The 12042-nt window shown below is 60.0% G+C and overlaps 1 protein-coding gene across 2 annotated transcripts in view; it reads left to right on the forward strand.

The window, feature by feature from the left end:
* NDST1 (N-deacetylase and N-sulfotransferase 1) overlaps positions 1 to 12042 on the forward strand; it is an 89020-nt gene that overhangs the window by 5482 nt on the left and 71496 nt on the right. The window lies entirely within an intron of this gene.

Raw genomic sequence — 12042 nt, forward strand, 5'->3', positions numbered from 1 at the left:
GGGGGGGGGGGACACTTGAAGATGGGAGGGGAGAGGGTGAAATCTCACCAAGGCCAGGGCAGGAGTGGGGCTCTGGGTCCCCTTGACATTTTCTCTGGCTGCGGTCAGATGCTCGGGTACAAGGGATCGGATCTAACCAGGGGTGTGGTTTTTCCAAGAGGAAGTGGGGGGTCTTGAGGGTGACTGTACAGGAGCAGGGGTCACCACTGAGCGTGGCCCTGAAGCCAGGTAGTGGGGGGAGTGAGACGCGGGGGCATAAGGATGGTGGCGCCTGATGGGGCAGGGATGGCTGAAGTCGAGGGCCGGCTGCAGCTTTGAGTTGGGACCAGGGACTGGGGCCGGTGCCTGGGCTGATGGTTAGGGAGGGCGTTTCAGCCCGTGGGGCTGAGGGGCTGAGATGGGGGCGGTGAAGCGGGTCAGGGACCAGAGACCAGGGCGACAACAGCGCCATCCACGGCAGTGTGGGGGTGGCCGCGAACTACAGTAGGAGCAACCTGACCGAGAGGCCCTGAGTCCAGGGCACGCCCTCAAGGACGGGAGGGTGTGACCCGTGCCGGGCCGTGTCTGTGTCCACGTGGAGCTGTGGGTGGTGCAGAGACCCGATTCCAAACGGGCATCCTGCAGGGTTGGATCCAGAGGGGCAGGAATGGGAATGGCCTGGGAGGGACGGTGCCAGGCAGGGAGGGCAGCATCCCCATGGCTGCCCCCCCCACCTTTCCCTCCTGTCCACGGGCTGCGGAGGAGAGGGGAGAAGCCTCTGGGAGAGCAGGTCTCCCGGGGCGATCGGGAGTGTTGAGAGGAGCGACCGGGATGGGGGAGCTTCCGCTGCAGGCCTTCTGGGATCCCGAGGGCAGCAGGGCTTGGGGGGAGCCCCGTGGGGGCGGGGGGGGGGGGGGCTGCCCAGGCCCAGGGGCTGGAGAGCTGGAAAGAAGGGGGGCCCCCAGTGCGGAGGAGGAGGGAGGCCACCTGAGGTCAGTGCCTGGATGGTGGCAGCAACGGGCTCCCTTCCCTGGAGCCCTGAGCACAGGCCAGACCCTGTGCCGAGCGAGGTGCAGACACCCTGGCAGTGGCTCCTCTCTGTACCCTGTGCGGCAGAAACTGGCATCCCCACACTTCATAACCAGGGAGACAGGCGGGCAGCAGCCATCAGCAGTCATGCCAGCCTCTGAAGCCTGGCGGTCTGACCCGGTTTTCCCTGTCTGAGGCGAAACGGGCGCTCCTTCTTTATTGAGGTTTTATTTACGTAGTTGACTGACGGTGTTGTGTTGGTTTCTGGTGCACAGCAGGGTGACTCAGTTCCGCGTGTACGCGTGTGTGCTCATGGTCCTTTTCATACTCTTTCCATTAAGCTACGAGATGATGCATGTGGGAGCTCCCATCACGGCCCAGTGGTTAATGAACCCTAGCATCCATGAGGACTTGGGTTCAATCCCTGCCCTTGCTCAGTGGGTTGAGGATCTGGTGTTGCCAGGACCTGTGGTGTAGGTCGCAGACGCGGCTCGGATCTGGCGTGGCTGTGCCTGTGGTGTAGGCCGGCAGCTGTAGCTCTGATTCAGCCCCCAGCCTGGGACCCTCCATGTGCCACGGGTGTGGCCCTAAAAAGACAAAAAGAAAAAAGCAGCTATTGAGTATAGTTCCCTGTGGTGGCAGTGGCACCTCCTTTGCCTGTTTTACTTGTTTGTTTATTTTTTATTGTTGTTGTTATTTTAAAAAATCTGTTTATTATTTTATTGTTATTATCATGTGTTTTTATTTTTTTATTATTTTTCCTTTTTAGGGCTGCGCTTGCAGCTCATAGAAGGTCCCAGGCTAGGGGTCAAATCAGAGCCGCAGCTGACAGCAATGCCAGATCCTTAACCCACTGAGTGAGGCCAGGGATTGCACCCACATCCTCATGGATGCTAGTTGGGCTCTTAACCCACTGAGCCACGACAGGAACTCCTATTTGCCTATCTTACATTTAGAAGTTTGCATATGCTAATCCCTAACTGCTGGTTTGTCCTTCTCTTGCCCTGGCCCTTTGGTAACCATAAGGCCCTTTGGTAACCATAAGTTTCTTTCTTTCTTTCGCTCTTGGCCACGGCCTGTGGAGGTTTCCAGGCCAGGCATTGAACTCACACCACAGTAGTGACCTAGGCCACTGCAATGACAACGCCAGGTCCTTAACCCACTGCGCCACAGGAGAACTGCTCTTAAGTTTGTTTGGAAGACTGTGAGTCTGTTTCTGTTTTGTAAATAAGCCCCTTTGTATCGTGTTTCAGATTCCATGTGTAAGTGACACCATTTGTCTTTCTCTGGCTGACTGACTTCTCTTAGTGTGAGAGTCTCTAGTTCCATCCTTGTTGCTGCAGGTGGCATTTTTCATTCTTTTTTATGGCTGAGTAGTATTCCACTGTATGTATGTACCACATCTTTTTTTTTTTTTTTTTTGGACACACCAAGGAGTGAATCTGAGCCAGAGCTGTGACCTACGCTGACGCTTCAGAAACACCGGGTCCTTTAACCTGCTATGCCAGGCTGGGGAATCGAACCCATGCCTCTGTAGTGACCTGAGCCTCTGTAGGCAGATTCTTAACCCACTGCACCACAGTGGGAGCTCTGAGACTTTTAACCTTGGATCCAGGCATTTTCTAGTGTCTGTTGAGTGGCCGAAGGGAGAACAGGAAATTGATCTGCGCAGTCCCAGGCTCTCCCGGACCCTCAAAGCCGGAGGCCCTGTGCGTCCCATCCTTAGGACGGTTCATATTCTGATTTGCCTCTGGGGTTCCTCCCCTGGAGGGAGGTTTTGCATGAGGGGGCAGGGCTGGGTGGGGAGAAGAAGCTGCATTAGTTCATTAGTTCACCAGAGGAGCACGGCAGGCGAGGTGTCAGAGACTGGCTGCAGCGCTGTGCGCCCTGGGGCGTGGAGCCCGCCCGAAGCAGCACCCTGCCTGCTTCCTGGAAGCCCTCCGTTTCCGTCCTCCACGGGCTGGGATGTTACAGAGCCCCCCTGCGGTCTGCGGGATGGGCTCTGGACCCTTGGGCACCCGGCGTGGCACATGCAGAGGGGAGCGGTCCAGGGTCTGCCATCAGTGTCTTTGTCCGGGGAAGAGAAGAAGCAAGAAACCCAACGTGCAAACCAGGCCTCCTGCGGGGCCGGGCCCCAGGGCCGCTCCCGCCTGCTCTCTTGTGGCAGCTGTCAGGGGCCCGAGGTGGGAGTGGGGTCAGCCAGGACGGGAGGAGAGCACGGGGGCTGACGCGAAAGCCTGGGGCATCGTCTCGAGTCGGGCGGACCTTCTTCGGGGTCTCTGGGGGGACGTTCCGCGTGGCTGGAGGGAATGGTGGCAGGTGGACTCACAGCTCGGGGTGCCAGGCCCTGGTGGCTATGGAGAGGCGAGCGCCCTGAAGGACAGCCCGTCTGGGTGCTCCTGGGGCCGAAGGACGGCAGGGCGGCTGGGGCCGGCGGCTGCCGCACCCCCCCGGCCCAGGGGTGGCAAAGACCGCTGGACGCCCCGCGCACCTCAGTGGCCACTAGATGGCGGCGGATGTCCGTGCTCGTGAAGGACAGGCCTTGGCTGGGGACTTAGGAAGGAGCCTTGTGCATTTTGAGCCTCAGGTTGGTTGAGGGCTCTAAGTGAGAGTGCGAGTGTGTGTGTGAGAGAGAGTGTGAGTGTGTGCGACTGTGTGTGAGTGAGTCTGTACTTCGGACATGTGCCCGGGATGTCGTTGGCATGTGGCCTTGTGCACGTCCTGCCCTGGTGCTCGGTCGCACCTCCAGGAGTCCAGGAGCTCCAATTACTGCCCCCTTTGCCAGGGTGGGGGGCTAGGGCAACAAAAGACTGGGGACATGCCCAAGGCTGCTGGGCCGCCGGAGGGGTAAGGGGACGGAGATGGCACTGGGCCTCAAAGCCAGATCTGGCCCCGGCCCCTTGCCACAGGCAGGACCTGCCTGTGAGGACCTGCTCGGCGTTGCCCCAAGTGGAAGAACAAAGCCCGGGGGGCTGGTGGCACCAGGATACAGATCCTCGGCATTTATCCATGCAGCACGTTTGTTGAGCATCCACTGTGTGCCAGGCACTGCGCTGGGCGTCAGTGAGCGAGACAGCGACGGGCAGCCGAGACCCGCAGGCACGTCTGGTAGAGGAGACAGCCAGACATCATACCAGCGAACCCGCTAACCGAAACCCATCTTTGGGAAGGGGTCACGCTGTGGCATGCACAAGTTCCCAGGCCAGGGGTCGGCCCCGAGCCACAGCAGTGACCTGAGCCACAGCGGTGACAATGCTAGATCTTTAACCACTAAGCTACCAGGAAACTCCGACGTCTTTTTTTATGTTTTTGTCTTTTGTCTTTTTAGGGCCACACCCACGGTATATGGAAGGTCCCAGGTGAGGGGTCAGATCGGACCTGTGGCCACCGGCCTACACCACAGCCACAGCCACAGCGACATGGGATCCAAGCTGCGTCTGCCACCTACACCACAGCTCACAGCAATGCCAGATCCCTACCCACTGAGTGAGGCTGGGGTCGAACCTGCGTCCTCGTGGATGCCAGTTGGGTTTGTTAACCACTGAGCCACGACGGGAACTCCCTGCCAGCATCTTTATCATTTCAGATGACAGTGAGTGGTGCGAAGGCAGCAGACCCAAGAAGGTTACAGGCGGCCTCACTCGAGAGCCGGGGCAGGACTCTGAGGAACAGACCAGAGGGTGCAAAGGTGCCGCCGTGAGGGGGCAGGAGAAGCAGCATCCGGGCAGAGGCCACAGCTGGTGCACAAGCTGCCGGGTGGGAGGAGCTGAGGGACTGGCCGGAGGTGAGGGCTGCTGAGGAGAGGGGCGAGAGGCCAGTCGCCCTGGAGGCCAGGGGCTGGCAGGCCCTGGAGAGCAGGGGGCGTTGGAATCCACATCCGTGGGAAGGCGCAGCGCTTCCAGCAGGGCGCCGCGTGCTGTGAGTTGTCTGTTTCGGAGGCCAGTCGGGCTCTGCCGAGAGTCAGGTGGAAAAGGCCGTGGAGGGGGAGGCAGTGTCCATCTTGCGAGATGCTTTGGAAGTGGAGTCAGTCCCGCTTTGACACGGATCGGACCTCGGTGAGGGTGGTGGTTCAGTTCCCAGGCTTGAGCAAGGCGCGGCCATTGGGCCGTTTCCCGAGATGGGAGAGCTGGGAGGCCGTGCCTTGCGTGGAGGCTGGGCCCCCGCTCAGGCTCTGTTACTTTTATTTCGTTGTTTTTACTCAGTGAAGTTTGTTACACTTATGGCTGTACAACGATCGTCACAGCCCAGTTTTATAGCAGGTCCATCCCAACCCCCCAGCCTGTCTCCTTGGGAAACCATGAGTTTTTCAAAGTCTGTGAGTCAGTGTCTGTTCCGCAGAGACGTTCACTGTGTCCTTTTCCTAGATTCCACGTGTCATGTAAGCGACAGCATTTGATGATGGTGTCTCACTGTCTGACTTCACTGAGCATAACTTCTAGGTCCATCCATGTTGCTGCAAATGCCATTTTTTATTTCCTTTTGATGGCTGAGTAATATTCCATTGTGTGTATGGACCACATCTTCTTGATCCACTCCTCTGTCGATGGGCATTTAGGTCGTTTCCATGTCTTGGCTACTGTAAGTAGTGCTGCAGTGAACACTGAAGTACACGTGTCTTTGCGAGTTGTGGTTTTCTCTGGGTAGACGCCCAGGAGTGGGATTGCTGGGTCAAATGGTCGTTCTATGTTTAGTCTTCTGAGGCATCTCCACACTGTTTTCCACAGTGGCTGCACCAATTGACAATCCCACCAACAGTGTAAGAGGGTTCCTTTTTCTCCACACCCGCTCCAGCACTTGCTATTTGTAGACTTTTTGATGATGGCCATTCTGGCCGGTGTAAGGTGGTCCCTCAGCGTGGTTTTGAGGTACGTTTCTCTAATAATGCGTGATGTTGAACATCTTTTCATGTGTTTTTTGGCCGTCTGTATATCTTCTTTGGAGAACTGTCTGTTTAGATCTTCTGCCCATTTTTGGATGGGCTTGTTTGTTTCCTTGGTATGGAGCTGCAGGAGGTGGTTGTAAAGTTTGGAGATTAACCCTTTATCAGTCACTTCATTTGCAGATATTTTCTTCCCTTCTGTGGGTTGTCTTTTGGTTTTGTTTAAAGTTTTCTTTGCTGTGCAGAAACTTTTAAGTTTGATTAGGTCCCATTTGTTTGTTTTTGTTTTTATTGTCATGACTCTAGGAGGTGGATCTGAGATGTTGCTGTCGTTTATGGCAGAGGGTGTTTGGCCTGTGTTTTCCTCTAGGAGTTTGATAGTGTCTGGTCTTGTATCATCGAGGTCTTTAATCCGTTTGGAGGTTATTTTTGCCTGTGGTGTCAGGAGGGGTTCTGATTCCATCTCTGCGCGTGGCTGTCAGTCTTCCCGGCGCCGCTTACTGAAGGGGCTGTCCTTTCTCAGGGCGTGTTCTTGCCTAGGCCTGTCATTTTGGAAGCCACTCACGTGACATCCTGGTAGAAGGATGAAGCAGGTAGTGGGGGCTCATTAGGAAGGTCAGGGCTGCTGGTAAATCCTCAGGAGCCTCTCGATTGTACTTCCTGTCACGGCATTAGATGGGCTCCCAGAGCCCAAAGGCCAGGCAGCTCAGTAAGGGCAGCAGTCAGGGCCCCTCGCTGCAGGTGTGCGGGGCGCCTGGCCGAGGGCACTCTTGACTGCTGGGGGGGAGCCCTCGTTGCGGGAGGTAGCACGAAACGGCCCTGGAGCATACTGGAGACAGGACTCCGCGTGGCCCTGGATGGCGTGGAGGAGCTGGACATGCTGGCGCTGCCTCTTTGGGGAGAGCTTTCTTCAGAGGCACTTCCCCCACTGCCATCTGGCCGAGGCCAGAGACACAGACCCTGGCTGGGACGGGGGCAGGGCAGCCTCTGTAATTTCAGCTGAGGGCAGAGGTCGGGGTTTGGGTGCCACCTGGTGTGAGGTTCCTCTTTCTGCCCCCCCGCCCCGTGACTATCTGGCTGACAGCACCCCTCCCGCAGCTGCAGCTCCCGAGCCTCCCGGGGGAGGGCCGGCCAGGGAGCCACAGTGCCACCTGGAAGGACGCGGGGTCAGGTGGCAGAGCCTCCCGGCGAAGGGGCTCCTTGGACGGGGCTGCCACGTTTAATTAGTGGTCGCGAAGCCCAGAACATGCAAGCAGAAGGGCCCCCCTTCATCTTCACAACTTCCCCACCAGCCTGGATGAAAGGGCCAGGGAGGGGCTGGGTGGCGGTCGTCATGAGTCGCGGCGCTGACGAAGAGAGACGGGGGCGACCCGGGCCGCCTCCTTCCCCGCTCTGGCTGCCTCGCCTCCTCCTCCGGCTCTGCGTCCTTTCTCCTTCCTTTCCGCCCTCGCCTCGCGCCCCCCCCCCCCAGTCTTTTCCCCTTTTTCTCCAGGCCTTGCCTCTTCCTCTGGCCTCCTTTCAAGGCCGGGGGCTCGTCAGCTCTCTGTGCTGGGATGCTGCAGCGGCGGGACACTCGGGAAGCACCCCTGGGTGCGCCTGGGGTGCAGAGGGCTGTTCCTTCCCCGTCTTACCCAGAGTTACTGAGCGGCCGCTGCGGGCCAGGCGCAGGGTTAGGCCCCCGGGCTTCCGTGCTGAACAGGAGACAGGGCCCTGCCCTGGGGAGGCGGACAGCAAAAAGGAGACGGACAAGGACCCTTGAGGTGGCAGATCGATGCCCACTAGGAAGCGAGAGACAGCAGGTGTGCTGGAGGCTGAGGGACCAGGGAGGCGTCTCTGAGGAGGCGCCGTTCGGGCGGCGAGCGAGCTGAATGCTGCGGAGGAGCTCGTCGGAGAATGACCGAGAAGAGTGCGGGCAGGGAGAGCGGCCTCTGCCACAGCCCTGAGCTGGAGAGGGTGGTGGGCCGCGCGAGGACCTGGAGAGGATGAGGTGGTGGGAGAGGCCGGTGTGCGCTGGGGCAGCGGGGGGCCCAGCCTGTCCCGGGCGGCCTGTCTCGCACGTCTTGATTTTCCAGCCGGGGCTCTGCGTTTCCATTTCGCTCTGGGCCCGTCGTTCCAGCGCCGGCCCTCCTCGGGGCTCGGTCTGTGCTGCGCGAGCTGCGAAGGCAGGGAGGCTGGTGTTTGCTGAATGAAGGAAGGAAGGGAAGCCTGGGGGCGCGAGTGCAAGCTTATCTGTGAGGCTGTCGCCCGCCGCGCAGGCCTAGACCCGGGCGCTGCTCACCCTCGACGCGGCTGCCCCCCCCTCCCCGAGTCCCGCAGCCCCGCTGGGTTTCCGGCCCGTAACCAGAGCAGCGCCCAGGGCTGCGTGCCCGGGCCGGAAGTAGCGCCGGGAATGGGATGGTGCGGCCAGGTCACCCCAGCCCCGGGTTGGGAAATAAGGTGACTCTTCCACCCCAGGTGGAGGTGGCCCTGTCTCGCCCGTGAGACCTGAGATGTTGGAGCCAGACAGACTTGAGTTCAGATCGCCTTCCCCCTCTGACCAGGGTGCAAATAAGTGGGCGTTGGGCAGGTGCCTTGCTTCTCTGAGCCCCGGTTCCTCGTCCGTAAAATGAGGACCCCCGCTTCCTGGAACTGTGGAGAGACCCGATGAGGTGAGGAGAGGAAGGACCCCGGCAGAGTCAGAGCTCGGCAGGCATTCAATAATAATGCGTTGTCATAACCACGCAGCTCTGGAGACACGGGCGGCTGTGCCCCCGGCCCAAAGGGTCTGCGCCACTGGGAACCCGTCATGTAACCCTCCTCACCAGCCCAGCTGGGCGGACAACCAGCCAGCTCCTCGCTGCCCGCACGCGCGCCCGGAGCTCCTCTGTGAGCCGAGCCGACGAGCCCGGATGAGCCCTGGGCACATCTCCAGCCCCCTGCCCCACCTTGGGGCAGATTTTCTCCAAAGAGGCCCCCTTCCCGGAGAAAAAGTACCACCCCCCCCACCCCACCCCCCCACCCCGCCGCCCAGTTCTTGGCAGCAGATGGAGCCCAGTTCGTGGATTCCCAGCCCCGAGCTGTCGCCCTCACACTGGGAGCAGAGGTCAAGGTCCGAGGTCGAGGTCGGGCAGGAAGAGGAAGGTCCACAGCTGGGGCGGGGCAGGGAGGATGGGCTGAGGGAACGAGGGAGCTGGAGCCCAGGTCCTCGGTGGTGGGGCTGCCTGCCTCCCTCGGGGCCAGAAGTAGCCTGAAAGCTGTGGCAACAAGTGTCTGACAAAGGGCCCCCATGGGTACAGCCCCCACGTCATCTCCCACGAGCACCCCCAAGGGCTGATCGGCAGGGGCCCCCAAGATCCCTGGGAAGCCCTGAGCATACCAGCACCAGCCCGGGAAGGGAGGCCCCCTCCCGGCAGGGGTCCTGGCCAGAGGGTGCTTGGCCAGACGTCTGCTGGTGAAGGCCAGGGGCTCTGGGGCCACGTCGAGGCCTCAGCAAACCAGCACCGTGACCTCGGGGCTGCCCCAGCTCCCTCGTCCGAAGGTGGGTCACGTCGCACCTGCTCTGCGTGCTGCTGGGAGAGCTGGGAGCTCCAGGTCCCGAGCACAGCCTGCTGCACGGTGACTGCTTTCGAAAGGCTCGTTGTGACCGTGGGCTGTAAGAAATGGGGCCACCCAGCGAGCTGTGACAGCGGCTGTCAGATCGCCTCGTAGACTAGATCAGAGCCTCCCCTACCCCTTGCTGCAGTCTTGGCTGGCAACAACCATTCATTCTTTGGTTTATTCAGAAGATGTTTATGGCGGCAAAGTCTGGCAGATGGGCCCCAGTGCTGCCCGGTTCTTGGAAGGGCCTTTGAGGGAGAGCCGACGGTGGGCGTAGCTGAGGTCCAGTCAGACGCCCACTGCCCTGGATGGTCATGAGCCCGTTGGCGGAGGAGGGGCCCGGGGGTGTCCTGGGCACGGGTCACCCAGGCTGGCCCTCCTCCACACCTGATGCCTCTGCAGACCAAGCTTCCGGGGCTGTCTTCCTGCGCCGCCCCAGCCCCCACCCACGCCGCCGCCTGGGCAGAGCCAGAGCCCTAGAGGCCGAGGCCGGGCTGTTGGCTGCGGCCTCCGGAGCAGGATTTCTGTCATTTCCCGTCCGGTCGCCTGACCACGCAGAGCAGCCCTGGGGCTTTCCCCAGAGGGGAAGCCCAGCCGGGAAGCCGCCCAGCCGGGACCGTGTGGCTGTGGGCGACTCCTGACCACTCCCTTCTCAGCTGCAGAGCTGTCTGGGTGCCTGGGAGCAGGGCTCCCTGAGTGGGCGCTGAGCCAGTGGTTCCCCAGAGGCCTGGGCCCCTGAGACAGCTCATCATCGCCCCGCCTCTGCGCTGGGAGCTGACGCGCTGGTGGCCAGTCCCCCGGGCCACCTTTCTTCTTGGGCGCCGTGGGGCTCGAGGGTCTGTGCTACCAAAGGACTTGGAAAAGCCCACAGAATGGGTAACGGCAGAGGCACGAGCCCATGCTGTCGGCTGAGACTTCCCTGCCCAGCTCCAGCCTCTGCCTCCCCCAGACTTGTGTCTGTGCGCCAGTCCCTTCTGCAGGCCCTCTGCAGGACCCATTGGGCCTGGGCAGGAGGACCCTAGGGAAGAAGCAGGCCATCTCTGAGTCTGGCCCAAGCGCCCCAAGGCCGAGAGGTCGCCCATGTCGATACAGCCCCTGTGGGGCTTCCAGCGGCCTCGCCGCACCCTGGGTTTGCACACACACCGGGGGGTTGAGATGAGCAAGAGGAGGCCGTGGCTCCTGAGGAGGCGTCCTGGCAGGTCACAGTGCAGGCCTCACACCTTTGCCAGGAAGTCCTTCTGCTCTCGGGCTGGGCCCAGTTTACCTGTCTGCCGGTTCAAGGACCTCGCAGAGCCCTCTGCGGTTCAATGGGCGGGCCTCTGACTTCCGACTTCCGCCTCTTCAGACCTCCAGGCCCTGGCCTTGAGCAGATGCAGCCCAGTTCCGCCCTCCGGGGCTCCCATGGGGATTTGAACCACCCTCCCCAGCTCCATCTGCTGCCGCGGCCCCCAGGTGCTCTCCAGAGAGGACGGAGACCCAGGGCGGGAGGCGGGGGCAGCCCCCTCCCCAGGAGGACTCACTGCCAGGCCTGTGCACGCAGACAGAGAGGTGGGGGGGCGCCGGTGGGGAGGCAGCTCCACGTGGAGGGGCCAGGGCCTGGGCCCAGGGCCGGGCCAGATGGCGGGGGCAGCCGAGGGAAGGGCTGCTTGCTCCCTCTCTCTGCGGGGCAGGGATTTCTTTCCACACAAAGACTTGGGAGAAACCTGATTCACAAGCAGACTTTTAATCTGGTGGAATCACAGTTGTTACATTGTAGAAACTTAGTAGCTGCAAAATTCTAGACTCTCCCATGCACAGCATCCCCGAAGTGAGTCATAAACTCTAGGTTTCTAAACTGTGCGGTCCAGCGCTGTAGCCACCGGCCACATGCGGTTATTGAGTCCTTGAAATGCGGCCGGCCCGAGCCGAGGTGAGCTCCATGGGTAAAGCACATAGTAGCTTTGGAAGACTTGACACAAGAGAAAGAATTTCAAATCATTAATAATTTCTTTGTATTAATTACATGTCAAAGTGATAAAATTTGGAGCATACGGAGTTAAATGTGATGTAGTTACTAAAATGAATCTACCTGTTTCTTTTTACCTTTAAAATTGGCTGTTAGAAAAATTTCCATTTTGCATGTTTCGTTTTTGTTTTTTTTGCCTTTCTGCCTTTTCTGGGGCCACACTCCCACGGCATATGGAGGTTCCCAGGCCAGGGGTCGAATCGGAGCTGTAGCCACCGGCCTACGCCACAGCCACAGCCACGCGGGATCCAAGCCACATCTGCAGCCTACACCACAGCTCCCGGCAACGCCGGACCCTTAACCCACTGAGCAAGGCCAGGGATCGTACCCTCAACCTCATGGTTCCTAGTCGGAGTCGTTAACCACTGCGCCACGACGGGAACTCCTGCATGTTTCATTTCAGAATTGTAAAGAGACAGAATTTTACAATCAGATTTCCAGATCTCTACAGCACTAGCTGACCTAGACTCTTCGACGCTACGTCTCAGAGCCTGGAAGAGTTTGGGAAGAGTCCTGGTCCTGCTCCCACCCGGCGCGAGGACCCTCTACCCACCGTGACCAGCGCTGACCAGCC

The sequence above is a fragment of the Sus scrofa genome, chromosome 2 (assembly GCF_054392235.1).
Source record: "Sus scrofa isolate SSC_HxYL_T2T_F1_AM1 chromosome 2, Sscrofa_HxYL_maternal_Yorkshire_Landrace_v2.0, whole genome shotgun sequence".
NCBI lineage: Eukaryota > Metazoa > Chordata > Mammalia > Artiodactyla > Suidae > Sus > Sus scrofa.